The following is a 15,128-nucleotide window of genomic DNA, read 5'->3' on the forward strand; positions in this document are numbered from 1 at the left end:
ATTCCTGAAATCTTGAAGCTTGCTAGTGTTTTGTGTCTTGACTGGCTCTGTATCTGCTTATGTGGTAGAGCTTCTGTGTATGTAACATGATGAATATTGCATGCAGAGTTTGTCCAATCTTTCTCCTAGACACAGGATGAGAGGTGCATCAGCTGCAATTGTGAACACCATCGACTTGTATCACATTGATGGGATTCAAAGTGCTGTCAAAATAGTAGAGTCTCAATCTAAATGCTATATGTTAATATTAGCATACTGGTCTGCTGTCTAAACACTTCAGTGTTGTGGTATTCATTGGCTGACACTTTTGGAATTTATTTAGGTAACTGTATGTAATGGCAGATTGCCAGACATGTGGGAAAATACTTTGTGGGTCACACCAGTGAAATTTGTACATGACATGCTGATGCACCACAGATTTGCAGTAATAGTTGGTTTTTAGGTGAAGGGCAGTGGCTTATTAACAGGCAGATATGCTTCAGTTAAGAACCTGATGATGGTGTCACCTGCAGTCTGTATTATGAGGCTGCAGCTGGATAGCAAGGCCACTAGGAAAGTTACTTGAAACATAATGTTAAATAAACTTCCTGTAAAGGGGGTAGCTTGCACACTTAATGATGAAAGATACACCTTCCTTCACATGTTTGTTTATGCTGCTCAAACAATTATGGCATCAGCTGCAGCCATGAAGATGAATAAAGATAAATATTGTGGGTCTGTGTGCAGACAGTATGTGATAGTGGCTTACAGGCACCAGAAGCTTTGTAGGCGTTAGAGAAAAATAAATATTAGGTAATGCAAGCTAATTTTAGAGCGCTAGAGTGTATTTAAGCAGTAGTCTAAGTGAAAGTATGTGAGTGAGAAAGATTTGGAACATGCAGCTATCTTGTGTAAAGTTGGTGTAAGGTTTCCAAATGTTGGTGTGTGGCAGTAGGTGTGTGTTATGAAATGACATGATTGAGACAGTAGCAAGAGATGCTGTGACAGCTGAGTGTGATACTGAGGAAGAGAAGAGGCTTTTGCCTGTGCTAGGCTTAGCCTGGCTGTGATTTGTGTTGAAGGGTGCTAGTGACATGTACTTGTGGTTTTGGTGTGCTTGCTGACTTGTTATTAGAGTGACATTTTAGATGTGCATTGGTGATGTAAGGGATAGGTTTATTGCCAGTTTTGTCATGTTCTGTTGTGAATGAAAGAAAGTGGAGGAGAACTGCGTAAATGGAGAGCATAGTTGTGACAAGTGGGTGCAGATATGAAGCGAAACTTGTGTAGTTGGCTGATGGTATTAGCAGCTGATGTGAGGCATGAGAGAGTGAGATTGCGAAAAAAAATGTGGAACGCTTCACGATTTTGCGTGTCATCCTTGCGCAGGGGCCATGCTAATCTTCTCTGTATCGTTCCAATTTTAGTATATGTACCGCCGAAGCGAGTACATTCGAGGAGCCCTCTGAAATTGTATATAAGTTATGGCGTCGCGTTCAAACATGTTCGGCTTGGACGTAGGTTTACACAGCTCTGGCGAGGAACACAAGGCCTGCCGAGTGCTAATTGTGAACTAATTACTGGCGAGGTGTCGTTCTTAGTAAGTGGCAGCTCTGTCAACTGTAGATTTGGCAGTTTTGGGTGTAAAACTTAGATCGTAGAGTCGTTTGCTCTCGCACCATCCACCCAGAGCAGCAGCAGTTTCACACAGCTGCCGCTAGGCGGCAGCAGACGTGTTGGCAGCTATTGTCGCCATGTTCTCACATCCCGAGTTTAGTGTCTTATAGGCATACGTATGAAACACACTTCTCTAATGTGTGGGATAATGACTCTGACTGGAGCAGGTAGCAGGTCTTCAAGACTCTCAAAACAAGCGAATATTTTGGCCAAACTGTCTTCACTGCTAACACAAATTGCATTACTCTTGCAGTGGTACTTTCTTACGATACTATCGATTTAATTACAGAGTGCTCATATGCAATGCAACTTTTAACTCACACATCAAGTACAACACAAGAAGACACAGCCTGTGACCATGTAAATTACTGAGGAACTCCACAGAGACCAAGCATGGTTCTATTCATCCAATGGCGCAGAAGACAATAGTGACTGCAAGAAGAGACACAGTAGCCTCACGAACCATTAAAACAGCATTCGTATTGCACACTTTGAAACACAGCAGTGTAGGTCATTACCAGGGCATGGATGGGTTAATGCGACTTGTGTGAGATAGTAGAATGATGGACATAGTTCCGTTTTCAGTACAATACCAGGTGATGTATTTGTGTTGATCCAGGTGTACACAGGGCAGGTCTACTTGACAACAGTGAAACACTGTGATTGAGGTGTGTGAATGAGCCTAAAATATCGAGGGGGACATGTGGTACAGAGAACCAGGTTAGCATTGTGTTAGTAGCTGTAGTTATGTTCCTGTGAAATGTCAATCAGCTGTAATCCAGGTGGTGAATGTTGTTATTGCAGGAAGAATTGCTAGTGCAGAACAAAGGTGATAGATTTAGTATTTGAAAGCAGTTAATAACTGAGTAGCTACTGGTGTCATGTGACACAAACTGGTTTGTGATGTAGTTGTCTATTCCTGAATCTTGAAGCTTGCTAGTGTTTTGTGTCTTGACTGGCTCTGTATCTCGTTATGTGGTAGAGCTTCTGTGTATGTAACATGATGAATATTGCATGCAGAGTTTGTCCAATCTTTCTCCTAGACACAGGATGAGAGGTGCATCAGCTGCAATTGTGAACACCATCGACTTGTAACACATTGATGGGATTCAAAGTGCTGTCAAATAGTAGAGTCTCACATCTAAATGCTATATGTTAATATTAGCATACTGGTCTGCTGTCTAAACACTTCAGTGTTGTGGTATTCATTGGCTGACACTTTTGGAATTTATTTAGGTAACTGTATGTAATGGCAGATTGCCAGACATGTGGGAAAATACTTTGTGGGTCACACCAGTGAAATTTGTACATGACATGCTGATGCACCACAGATTTGCAGTAATAGTTGGTTTTTAGGTGAAGGGCAGTGGCTTATTGTCGGTGTGAGTGGCTTATTACACAGGCAGATATGCTTCAGTTAAGAACCTGATGAGGTGTCACCTGCAGTCTGTATTATGAGGCTGCAGCTGGATAGCAAGGCCACTAGGAAAGTTACTTGAAACATAATGTTAAATAAACTTCCTGTAAAGGGGTAGCTTGCACACTTAATGATGAAAGATACACCTTCCTTCACATGTTTGTTTATGCTGCTCAAACAATTATGGCATCAGCTGCAGCCATGAAGATGAATAAAGATAAATATTGTGGGTCTGTGTGCAGACAGTATGTGATAGTGGCTTACAGGCACCAGAAGCTTTGTAGGCGTTAGAGAAAAATAAATATTAGGTAATGCAAGCTAATTTTAGAGCGCTAGAGTGTATTTAAGCAGTAGTCTAAGTGAAAGTATGTGAGTGAGAAAGATTTGGAACATGCAGCTATCTTGTGTAAAGTTGGTGTAAGGTTTCCAAATGTTGTGTGTGGCAGTAGGTGTGTGTTATGAAATGACATGATTGAGACAGTAGCAAGAGATGCTGTGACAGCTGAGTGTGATACTGAGGAAGAGAAGAGGCTTTTGCCTGTGCTAGGCTTAGCCTGGCTGTGATTTGTGTTGAAGGGGTGCTAGTGACATGTACTTGTGGTTTTGGTGTGCTTGCTGACTTGTTATTAGAGTGACATTTTAGATGTGCATTGGTGATGTAAGGGATAGGTTTATTGCCAGTTTTGTCATGTTCTGTTGTGAATGAAAGAAAGTGGAGGAGAACTGCGTAAATGGAGAGCATAGTTTGTGACAAGTGGGTGCAGATATGAAGCGAAACTTGTGTAGTTGGCTGATGGTATTAGCAGCTGATGTGAGGCATGAGAGAGTGAGATTGCGAAAAAAAATGTGGAACGCTTCACGATTTTGCGTGTCATCCTTGCGCAGGGGCCATGCTAATCTTCTCTGTATCGTTCCAATTTTAGTATATGTACCGCCGAAGCGAGTACATTCGAGGAGCCCTCTGAAATTGTATATATAGTTATGGCGTCGCGTCAAACATGGTTCGGCTTGGACGTAGGTTTACACAGCTCTGGCGAGGAACACAAGGCCTGCCGAGTGCTAATTTGTGAACTAATTACTGCGAGGTGTCGTTCTTAGTAAGTGGCAGCTCTGTCAACTGTAGATTTGGCAGTTTTGGGTGTAAAACTTAGATCGTAGAGTCGTTTGCTCTCGCACCATCCACCCAGAGCAGCAGCAGTTTCACACAGCTGCCGCTAGGCGGCAGCAAGACGTGTTGGCAGCTATTGTCGCCATGTTCTCACATCCCGAGTTTAGTGTCTTATAGGCATACGTATGAAACACACTTCTCTAATGTGTGGGATAAATGACTCTGACTGGAGCAGGTAGCAGGTCTTCAAGACTCTCAAAACAAGCGAATATTTTGGCCAAACTGTCTTCACTGCTAACACAAATTGCATTACTCTTGCAGTGGTACTTTCTTACGATACCTATCGATTTAATTACAGAGTGCTCATATGCAATGCAACTTTTAACTCACACATCAAGTACAACACAAGAAGACACAGCCTGTGACCATGTAAATTACTGAGGAACTCCACAGAGACCAAGCATGGTTCTATTCATCCAATGGCGCCAGAAGACAATAGTGACAGCAAGAAGAGACACAGTAGCCTCACGAACCATTAAAAACAGCATTCGTATTGCACACTTTGAAACACAGCAGTGTAGGTCATTACTAGGGCATGGATGGGTTAATGCGACTTGTGTGAGATAGTAGTAGGAATGATGGACATAGTTCCGTTTTCAGTACAATACCAGGTGATGTATTTGTGTTGATCCAGGTGTACACAGGGCAGGTCTACTTGACAACAGTGAAACACTGTGATTGAGGTGTGTGAATGAGCCTAAAATATCGAGGGGACATGTGGTAAGAGAAACCAGGTTAGCATTGTGTTAGTAGCTGTAGTTATGTTCCTGTGAAATGTCAATCAGCTGTAATCCAGGTTGGTGAATGTTGTTATTGCAGGAAGAATTGCTAGTGCAGAACAAAGAGTGATAGATTTAGTATTTGAAAGCAGTTAATAACTGAGTAGCTACTGGTGTCATGTGACACAAACTGGTTTGTGATGTAGTTGTCTATTCCTGAAATCTTGAAGCTTGCTAGTGTTTTGTGTCTTGACTGGCTCTGTATCTGCTTATGTGGTAGAGCTTCTGTGTATGTAACATGATGAATATTGCATGCAGAGTTTGTCCAATCTTTCTCCTAGACACAGGATGAGAGGTGCATCAGCTGCAATTGTGAACACCATCGACTTGTAACACATTGATGGGATTCAAAGTGCTGTCAAAATAGTAGAGTCTCACATCTAAATGCTATATGTTAATATTAGCATACTGGTCTGCTGTCTAAACACTTCAGTGTTGTGGTATTCATTGGCTGACACTTTTGGAATTTATTTAGGTAACTGTATGTAATGGCAGATTGCCAGACATGTGGGAAAATACTTTGTGGGTCACACCAGTGAAATTTGTACATGACATGCTGATGCACCACAGATTTGCAGTAATAGTTGGTTTTTAGGTGAAGGGCAGTGGCTTATTACACAGGCAGATATGCTTCAGTTAAGAACCTGATGAGGTGTCACCTGCAGTCTGTATTATGAGGCTGCAGCTGGATAGCAAGGCCACTAGGAAAGTTACTTGAAACATAATGTTAAATAAACTTCCTGTAAAGGGGTAGCTTGCACACTTAATGATGAAAGATACACCTTCCTTCACATGTTTGTTTATGCTGCTCAAACAATTATGGCATCAGCTGCAGCCATGAAGATGAATAAAGATAAATATTGTGGGTCTGTGTGCAGACAGTATGTGATAGTGGCTTACAGGCACCAGAAGCTTTGTAGGCGTTAGAGAAAAATAAATATTAGGTAATGCAAGCTAATTTTAGAGCGCTAGAGTGTATTTAAGCAGTAGTCTAAGTGAAAGTATGTGAGTGAGAAAGATTTGGAACATGCAGCTATCTTGTGTAAAGTTGGTGTAAGGTTTCCAAATGTTGTGTGTGGCAGTAGGTGTGTGTTATGAAATGACATGATTGAGACAGTAGCAAGAGATGCTGTGACAGCTGAGTGTGATACTGAGGAAGAGAAGAGGCTTTTGCCTGTGCTAGGCTTAGCCTGGCTGTGATTTGTGTTGAAGGGGTGCTAGTGACATGTACTTGTGGTTTTGGTGTGCTTGCTGACTTGTTATTAGAGTGACATTTTAGATGTGCATTGGTGATGTAAGGGATAGGTTTATTGCCAGTTTTGTCATGTTCTGTTGTGAATGAAAGAAAGTGGAGGAGAACTGCGTAAATGGAGAGCATAGTTTGTGACAAGTGGGTGCAGATATGAAGCGAAACTTGTGTAGTTGGCTGATGGTATTAGCAGCTGATGTGAGGCATGAGAGAGTGAGATTGCGAAAAAAAATGTGGAACGCTTCACGATTTTGCGTGTCATCCTTGCGCAGGGGCCATGCTAATCTTCTCTGTATCGTTCCAATTTTAGTATATGTACCGCCGAAGCGAGTACATTCGAGGAGCCCTCTGAAATTGTATATATAGTTATGGCGTCGCGTCAAACATGGTTCGGCTTGGACGTAGGTTTACACAGCTCTGGCGAGGAACACAAGGCCTGCCGAGTGCTAATTTGTGAACTAATTACTGCGAGGTGTCGTTCTTAGTAAGTGGCAGCTCTGTCAACTGTAGATTTGGCAGTTTTGGGTGTAAAACTTAGATCGTAGAGTCGTTTGCTCTCGCACCATCCACCCAGAGCAGCAGCAGTTTCACACAGCTGCCGCTAGGCGGCAGCAAGACGTGTTGGCAGCTATTGTCGCCATGTTCTCACATCCCGAGTTTAGTGTCTTATAGGCATACGTATGAAACACACTTCTCTAATGTGTGGGATAAATGACTCTGACTGGAGCAGGTAGCAGGTCTTCAAGACTCTCAAAACAAGCGAATATTTTGGCCAAACTGTCTTCACTGCTAACACAAATTGCATTACTCTTGCAGTAGTACTTTCTTACGATACCTATCGATTTAATTACAGAGTGCTCATATGCAATGCAACTTTTAACTCACACATCAAGTACAACACAAGAAGACACAGCCTGTGACCATGTAAATTACTGAGGAACTCCACAGAGACCAAGCATGGTTCTATTCATCCAATGGCGCCAGAAGACAATAGTGACTGCAAGAAGAGACACAGTAGCCTCACGAACCATTAAAAACAGCATTCGTATTGCACACTTTGAAACACAGCAGTGTAGGTCATTACCAGGGCATGGATGGGTTAATGCGACTTGTGTGAGATAGTAGTAGGAATGATGGACATAGTTCCGTTTTCAGTACAATACCAGGTGATGTATTTGTGTTGATCCAGGTGTACACAGGGCAGGTCTACTTGACAACAGTGAAACACTGTGATTGAGGTGTGTGAATGAGCCTAAAATATCGAGGGGACATGTGGTAAGAGAAACCAGGTTAGCATTGTGTTAGTAGCTGTAGTTATGTTCCTGTGAAATGTCAATCAGCTGTAATCCAGGTTGGTGAATGTTGTTATTGCAGGAAGAATTGCTAGTGCAGAACAAAGAGTGATAGATTTAGTATTTGAAAGCAGTTAATAACTGAGTAGCTACTGGTGTCATGTGACACAAACTGGTTTGTGATGTAGTTGTCTATTCCTGAAATCTTGAAGCTTGCTAGTGTTTTGTGTCTTGACTGGCTCTGTATCTGCTTATGTGGTAGAGCTTCTGTGTATGTAACATGATGAATATTGCATGCAGAGTTTGTCCAATCTTTCTCCTAGACACAGGATGAGAGGTGCATCAGCTGCAATTGTGAACACCATCGACTTGTATCACATTGATGGGATTCAAAGTGCTGTCAAAATAGTAGAGTCTCACATCTAAATGCTATATGTTAATATTAGCATACTGGTCTGCTGTCTAAACACTTCAGTGTTGTGGTATTCATTGGCTGACACTTTTGGAATTTATTTAGGTAACTGTATGTAATGGCAGATTGCCAGACATGTGGGAAAATACTTTGTGGGTCACACCAGTGAAATTTGTACATGACATGCTGATGCACCACAGATTTGCAGTAATAGTTGGTTTTTAGGTGAAGGGCAGTGGCTTATTACACAGGCAGATATGCTTCAGTTAAGAACCTGATGAGGTGTCACCTGCAGTCTGTATTATGAGGCTGCAGCTGGATAGCAAGGCCACTAGGAAAGTTACTTGAAACATAATGTTAAATAAACTTCCTGTAAAGGGGTAGCTTGCACACTTAATGATGAAAGATACACCTTCCTTCACATGTTTGTTTATGCTGCTCAAACAATTATGGCATCAGCTGCAGCCATGAAGATGAATAAAGATAAATATTGTGGGTCTGTGTGCAGACAGTATGTGATAGTGGCTTACAGGCACCAGAAGCTTTGTAGGCGTTAGAGAAAAATAAATATTAGGTAATGCAAGCTAATTTTAGAGCGCTAGAGTGTATTTAAGCAGTAGTCTAAGTGAAAGTATGTGAGTGAGAAAGATTTGGAACATGCAGCTATCTTGTGTAAAGTTGGTGTAAGGTTTCCAAATGTTGTGTGTGGCAGTAGGTGTGTGTTATGAAATGACATGATTGAGACAGTAGCAAGAGATGCTGTGACAGCTGAGTGTGATACTGAGGAAGAGAAGAGGCTTTTGCCTGTGCTAGGCTTAGCCTGGCTGTGATTTGTGTTGAAGGGGTGCTAGTGACATGTACTTGTGGTTTTGGTGTGCTTGCTGACTTGTTATTAGAGTGACATTTTAGATGTGCATTGGTGATGTAAGGGATAGGTTTATTGCCAGTTTTGTCATGTTCTGTTGTGAATGAAAGAAAGTGGAGGAGAACTGCGTAAATGGAGAGCATAGTTTGTGACAAGTGGGTGCAGATATGAAGCGAAACTTGTGTAGTTGGCTGATGGTATTAGCAGCTGATGTGAGGCATGAGAGAGTGAGATTGCGAAAAAAAATGTGGAACGCTTCACGATTTTGCGTGTCATCCTTGCGCAGGGGCCATGCTAATCTTCTCTGTATCGTTCCAATTTTAGTATATGTACCGCCGAAGCGAGTACATTCGAGGAGCCCTCTGAAATTGTATATATAGTTATGGCGTCGCGTCAAACATGGTTCGGCTTGGACGTAGGTTTACACAGCTCTGGCGAGGAACACAAGGCCTGCCGAGTGCTAATTTGTGAACTAATTACTGCGAGGTGTCGTTCTTAGTAAGTGGCAGCTCTGTCAACTGTAGATTTGGCAGTTTTGGGTGTAAAACTTAGATCGTAGAGTCGTTTGCTCTCGCACCATCCACCCAGAGCAGCAGCAGTTTCACACAGCTGCCGCTAGGCGGCAGCAAGACGTGTTGGCAGCTATTGTCGCCATGTTCTCACATCCCGAGTTTAGTGTCTTATAGGCATACGTATGAAACACACTTCTCTAATGTGTGGGATAAATGACTCTGACTGGAGCAGGTAGCAGGTCTTCAAGACTCTCAAAACAAGCGAATATTTTGGCCAAACTGTCTTCACTGCTAACACAAATTGCATTACTCTTGCAGTAGTACTTTCTTACGATACCTATCGATTTAATTACAGAGTGCTCATATGCAATGCAACTTTTAACTCACACATCAAGTACAACACAAGAAGACACAGCCTGTGACCATGTAAATTACTGAGGAACTCCACAGAGACCAAGCATGGTTCTATTCATCCAATGGCGCCAGAAGACAATAGTGACTGCAAGAAGAGACACAGTAGCCTCACGAACCATTAAAAACAGCATTCGTATTGCACACTTTGAAACACAGCAGTGTAGGTCATTACCAGGGCATGGATGGGTTAATGCGACTTGTGTGAGATAGTAGTAGGAATGATGGACATAGTTCCGTTTTCAGTACAATACCAGGTGATGTATTTGTGTTGATCCAGGTGTACACAGGGCAGGTCTACTTGACAACAGTGAAACACTGTGATTGAGGTGTGTGAATGAGCCTAAAATATCGAGGGGACATGTGGTAAGAGAAACCAGGTTAGCATTGTGTTAGTAGCTGTAGTTATGTTCCTGTGAAATGTCAATCAGCTGTAATCCAGGTTGGTGAATGTTGTTATTGCAGGAAGAATTGCTAGTGCAGAACAAAGAGTGATAGATTTAGTATTTGAAAGCAGTTAATAACTGAGTAGCTACTGGTGTCATGTGACACAAACTGGTTTGTGATGTAGTTGTCTATTCCTGAAATCTTGAAGCTTGCTAGTGTTTTGTGTCTTGACTGGCTCTGTATCTGCTTATGTGGTAGAGCTTCTGTGTATGTAACATGATGAATATTGCATGCAGAGTTTGTCCAATCTTTCTCCTAGACACAGGATGAGAGGTGCATCAGCTGCAATTGTGAACACCATCGACTTGTATCACATTGATGGGATTCAAAGTGCTGTCAAAATAGTAGAGTCTCACATCTAAATGCTATATGTTAATATTAGCATACTGGTCTGCTGTCTAAACACTTCAGTGTTGTGGTATTCATTGGCTGACACTTTTGGAATTTATTTAGGTAACTGTATGTAATGGCAGATTGCCAGACATGTGGGAAAATACTTTGTGGGTCACACCAGTGAAATTTGTACATGACATGCTGATGCACCACAGATTTGCAGTAATAGTTGGTTTTTAGGTGAAGGGCAGTGGCTTATTACACAGGCAGATATGCTTCAGTTAAGAACCTGATGAGGTGTCACCTGCAGTCTGTATTATGAGGCTGCAGCTGGATAGCAAGGCCACTAGGAAAGTTACTTGAAACATAATGTTAAATAAACTTCCTGTAAAGGGGTAGCTTGCACACTTAATGATGAAAGATACACCTTCCTTCACATGTTTGTTTATGCTGCTCAAACAATTATGGCATCAGCTGCAGCCATGAAGATGAATAAAGATAAATATTGTGGGTCTGTGTGCAGACAGTATGTGATAGTGGCTTACAGGCACCAGAAGCTTTGTAGGCGTTAGAGAAAAATAAATATTAGGTAATGCAAGCTAATTTTAGAGCGCTAGAGTGTATTTAAGCAGTAGTCTAAGTGAAAGTATGTGAGTGAGAAAGATTTGGAACATGCAGCTATCTTGTGTAAAGTTGGTGTAAGGTTTCCAAATGTTGTGTGTGGCAGTAGGTGTGTGTTATGAAATGACATGATTGAGACAGTAGCAAGAGATGCTGTGACAGCTGAGTGTGATACTGAGGAAGAGAAGAGGCTTTTGCCTGTGCTAGGCTTAGCCTGGCTGTGATTTGTGTTGAAGGGGTGCTAGTGACATGTACTTGTGGTTTTGGTGTGCTTGCTGACTTGTTATTAGAGTGACATTTTAGATGTGCATTGGTGATGTAAGGGATAGGTTTATTGCCAGTTTTGTCATGTTCTGTTGTGAATGAAAGAAAGTGGAGGAGAACTGCGTAAATGGAGAGCATAGTTTGTGACAAGTGGGTGCAGATATGAAGCGAAACTTGTGTAGTTGGCTGATGGTATTAGCAGCTGATGTGAGGCATGAGAGAGTGAGATTGCGAAAAAAAATGTGGAACGCTTCACGATTTTGCGTGTCATCCTTGCGCAGGGGCCATGCTAATCTTCTCTGTATCGTTCCAATTTTAGTATATGTACCGCCGAAGCGAGTACATTCGAGGAGCCCTCTGAAATTGTATATATAGTTATGGCGTCGCGTCAAACATGGTTCGGCTTGGACGTAGGTTTACACAGCTCTGGCGAGGAACACAAGGCCTGCCGAGTGCTAATTTGTGAACTAATTACTGCGAGGTGTCGTTCTTAGTAAGTGGCAGCTCTGTCAACTGTAGATTTGGCAGTTTTGGGTGTAAAACTTAGATCGTAGAGTCGTTTGCTCTCGCACCATCCACCCAGAGCAGCAGCAGTTTCACACAGCTGCCGCTAGGCGGCAGCAAGACGTGTTGGCAGCTATTGTCGCCATGTTCTCACATCCCGAGTTTAGTGTCTTATAGGCATACGTATGAAACACACTTCTCTAATGTGTGGGATAAATGACTCTGACTGGAGCAGGTAGCAGGTCTTCAAGACTCTCAAAACAAGCGAATATTTTGGCCAAACTGTCTTCACTGCTAACACAAATTGCATTACTCTTGCAGTAGTACTTTCTTACGATACCTATCGATTTAATTACAGAGTGCTCATATGCAATGCAACTTTTAACTCACACATCAAGTACAACACAAGAAGACACAGCCTGTGACCATGTAAATTACTGAGGAACTCCACAGAGACCAAGCATGGTTCTATTCATCCAATGGCGCCAGAAGACAATAGTGACTGCAAGAAGAGACACAGTAGCCTCACGAACCATTAAAAACAGCATTCGTATTGCACACTTTGAAACACAGCAGTGTAGGTCATTACCAGGGCATGGATGGGTTAATGCGACTTGTGTGAGATAGTAGTAGGAATGATGGACATAGTTCCGTTTTCAGTACAATACCAGGTGATGTATTTGTGTTGATCCAGGTGTACACAGGGCAGGTCTACTTGACAACAGTGAAACACTGTGATTGAGGTGTGTGAATGAGCCTAAAATATCGAGGGGACATGTGGTAAGAGAAACCAGGTTAGCATTGTGTTAGTAGCTGTAGTTATGTTCCTGTGAAATGTCAATCAGCTGTAATCCAGGTTGGTGAATGTTGTTATTGCAGGAAGAATTGCTAGTGCAGAACAAAGAGTGATAGATTTAGTATTTGAAAGCAGTTAATAACTGAGTAGCTACTGGTGTCATGTGACACAAACTGGTTTGTGATGTAGTTGTCTATTCCTGAAATCTTGAAGCTTGCTAGTGTTTTGTGTCTTGACTGGCTCTGTATCTGCTTATGTGGTAGAGCTTCTGTGTATGTAACATGATGAATATTGCATGCAGAGTTTGTCCAATCTTTCTCCTAGACACAGGATGAGAGGTGCATCAGCTGCAATTGTGAACACCATCGACTTGTATCACATTGATGGGATTCAAAGTGCTGTCAAAATAGTAGAGTCTCACATCTAAATGCTGTATGTTAATATTAGCATACTGGTCTGCTGTCTAAACACTTCAGTGTTGTGGTATTCATTGGCTGACACTTTTGGAATTTATTTAGGTAACTGTATGTAATGGCAGATTGCCAGACATGTGGGAAAATACTTTGTGGGTCACACCAGTGAAATTTGTACATGACATGCTGATGCACCACAGATTTGCAGTAATAGTTGGTTTTTAGGTGAAGGGCAGTGGCTTATTACACAGGCAGATATGCTTCAGTTAAGAACCTGATGAGGTGTCACCTGCAGTCTGTATTATGAGGCTGCAGCTGGATAGCAAGGCCACTAGGAAAGTTACTTGAAACATAATGTTAAATAAACTTCCTGTAAAGGGGTAGCTTGCACACTTAATGATGAAAGATACACCTTCCTTCACATGTTTGTTTATGCTGCTCAAACAATTATGGCATCAGCTGCAGCCATGAAGATGAATAAAGATAAATATTGTGGGTCTGTGTGCAGACAGTATGTGATAGTGGCTTACAGGCACCAGAAGCTTTGTAGGCGTTAGAGAAAAATAAATATTAGGTAATGCAAGCTAATTTTAGAGCGCTAGAGTGTATTTAAGCAGTAGTCTAAGTGAAAGTATGTGAGTGAGAAAGATTTGGAACATGCAGCTATCTTGTGTAAAGTTGGTGTAAGGTTTCCAAATGTTGTGTGTGGCAGTAGGTGTGTGTTATGAAATGACATGATTGAGACAGTAGCAAGAGATGCTGTGACAGCTGAGTGTGATACTGAGGAAGAGAAGAGGCTTTTGCCTGTGCTAGGCTTAGCCTGGCTGTGATTTGTGTTGAAGGGGTGCTAGTGACATGTACTTGTGGTTTTGGTGTGCTTGCTGACTTGTTATTAGAGTGACATTTTAGATGTGCATTGGTGATGTAAGGGATAGGTTTATTGCCAGTTTTGTCATGTTCTGTTGTGAATGAAAGAAAGTGGAGGAGAACTGCGTAAATGGAGAGCATAGTTTGTGACAAGTGGGTGCAGATATGAAGCGAAACTTGTGTAGTTGGCTGATGGTATTAGCAGCTGATGTGAGGCATGAGAGAGTGAGATTGCGAAAAAAAATGTGGAACACTTCACGATTTTGCGTGTCATCCTTGCGCAGGGGCCATGCTAATCTTCTCTGTATCGTTCCAATTTTAGTATATGTACCGCCGAAGCGAGTACATTCGAGGAGCCCTCTGAAATTGTATATATAGTTATGGCGTCGCGTCAAACATGGTTCGGCTTGGACGTAGGTTTACACAGCTCTGGCGAGGAACACAAGGCCTGCCGAGTGCTAATTTGTGAACTAATTACTGCGAGGTGTCGTTCTTAGTAAGTGGCAGCTCTGTCAACTGTAGATTTGGCAGTTTTGGGTGTAAAACTTAGATCGTAGAGTCGTTTGCTCTCGCACCATCCACCCAGAGCAGCAGCAGTTTCACACAGCTGCCGCTAGGCGGCAGCAAGACGTGTTGGCAGCTATTGTCGCCATGTTCTCACATCCCGAGTTTAGTGTCTTATAGGCATACGTATGAAACACACTTCTCTAATGTGTGGGGTAAATGACTCTGACTGGAGCAGGTAGCAGGTCTTCAAGACTCTCAAAACAAGCGAATATTTTGGCCAAACTGTCTTCACTGCTAACACAAATTGCATTACTCTTGCAGTAGTACTTTCTTACGATACCTATCGATTTAATTACAGAGTGCTCATATGCAATGCAACTTTTAACTCACACATCAAGTACAACACAAGAAGACACAGCCTGTGACCATGTAAATTACTGAGGAACTCCACAGAGACCAAGCATGGTTCTATTCATCCAATGGCGCCAGAAGACAATAGTGACTGCAAGAAGAGACACAGTAGCCTCACGAACCATTAAAAACAGCATTCGTATTGCACACTTTGAAACACAGCAGTGTAGGTCATTACCAGGGCATGGATGGGTTAATGCGACT

The 15,128-nt window shown here is 42.2% G+C and overlaps 6 non-coding genes across 6 annotated transcripts; all 6 read right to left on the reverse strand.

Moving 5' to 3' along the window:
- Positions 1-1,323: 1,323 nt before the first annotated feature.
- On the reverse strand, positions 1,324-1,430 carry LOC126279426 (U6 spliceosomal RNA). The gene has a single exon (XR_007550907.1). It is a non-coding gene; the product is annotated as a U6 spliceosomal RNA (small nuclear RNA).
- Positions 1,431-3,913: 2,483 nt separating this feature from the next.
- On the reverse strand, positions 3,914-4,020 carry LOC126279427 (U6 spliceosomal RNA). Its single transcript, XR_007550908.1, has one exon. It is a non-coding gene; the product is annotated as a U6 spliceosomal RNA (small nuclear RNA).
- A 2,476-nt stretch (positions 4,021-6,496) lies between these two features.
- LOC126279428 (U6 spliceosomal RNA) lies at positions 6,497-6,603 on the reverse strand. The gene has a single exon (XR_007550909.1). It is a non-coding gene; the product is annotated as a U6 spliceosomal RNA (small nuclear RNA).
- A 2,476-nt stretch (positions 6,604-9,079) lies between these two features.
- LOC126279429 (U6 spliceosomal RNA) lies at positions 9,080-9,186 on the reverse strand. Its single transcript, XR_007550910.1, has one exon. It is a non-coding gene; the product is annotated as a U6 spliceosomal RNA (small nuclear RNA).
- A 2,476-nt stretch (positions 9,187-11,662) lies between these two features.
- Positions 11,663-11,769, reverse strand: LOC126279430 (U6 spliceosomal RNA). The gene has a single exon (XR_007550911.1). It is a non-coding gene; the product is annotated as a U6 spliceosomal RNA (small nuclear RNA).
- A 2,476-nt stretch (positions 11,770-14,245) lies between these two features.
- LOC126279318 (U6 spliceosomal RNA) lies at positions 14,246-14,352 on the reverse strand. The gene has a single exon (XR_007550803.1). It is a non-coding gene; the product is annotated as a U6 spliceosomal RNA (small nuclear RNA).
- Positions 14,353-15,128: the final 776 nt, after the last annotated feature.

This window comes from Schistocerca gregaria, chromosome 6, assembly GCF_023897955.1.
Source record: "Schistocerca gregaria isolate iqSchGreg1 chromosome 6, iqSchGreg1.2, whole genome shotgun sequence".
NCBI lineage: Eukaryota > Metazoa > Arthropoda > Insecta > Orthoptera > Acrididae > Schistocerca > Schistocerca gregaria.